This window comes from Eimeria mitis, genomic scaffold (assembly GCF_000499745.2).
Source record: "Eimeria mitis Houghton genomic scaffold, Emh_scaff3285, whole genome shotgun sequence".
NCBI lineage: Eukaryota > Apicomplexa > Conoidasida > Eucoccidiorida > Eimeriidae > Eimeria > Eimeria mitis.
The window spans coordinates 5,528-5,875 of NW_013571625.1; positions in this window are offsets into that span (position 1 = coordinate 5,528).

Here is a 348-nt window from a genome sequence, read left to right on the forward strand (position 1 = left end):
GCTGCTGCTGCTGCTGTTGAGGCAGATCCTCTGCAGCAGTTGCTTGTATAGCGGGTACTCTGCAACGCTCGATAACCCTCAGCCCACACCCTAAACCCTAAACCCTAAACCCTAAACCCTAAACAAGGAACGCATACTAGTAGTATACAGGATTAGAATTGCAGATCTCAGGGTCTAGGGTTTAGTGTTTAGGGTTTAGTGTTTAGGTTTTGGGGTTTAGGGTTAAGGGTTTGGAGACAGCAACTGAAGGAGTGCTGCCCCTGCCCACTTACTATCCCAAGATTAGGGTTTAGGGTTTAGGGTTTAGGGTTTAGGGTTTAGGGTTTAGGGTTTAGGGTTTAGGGTTTA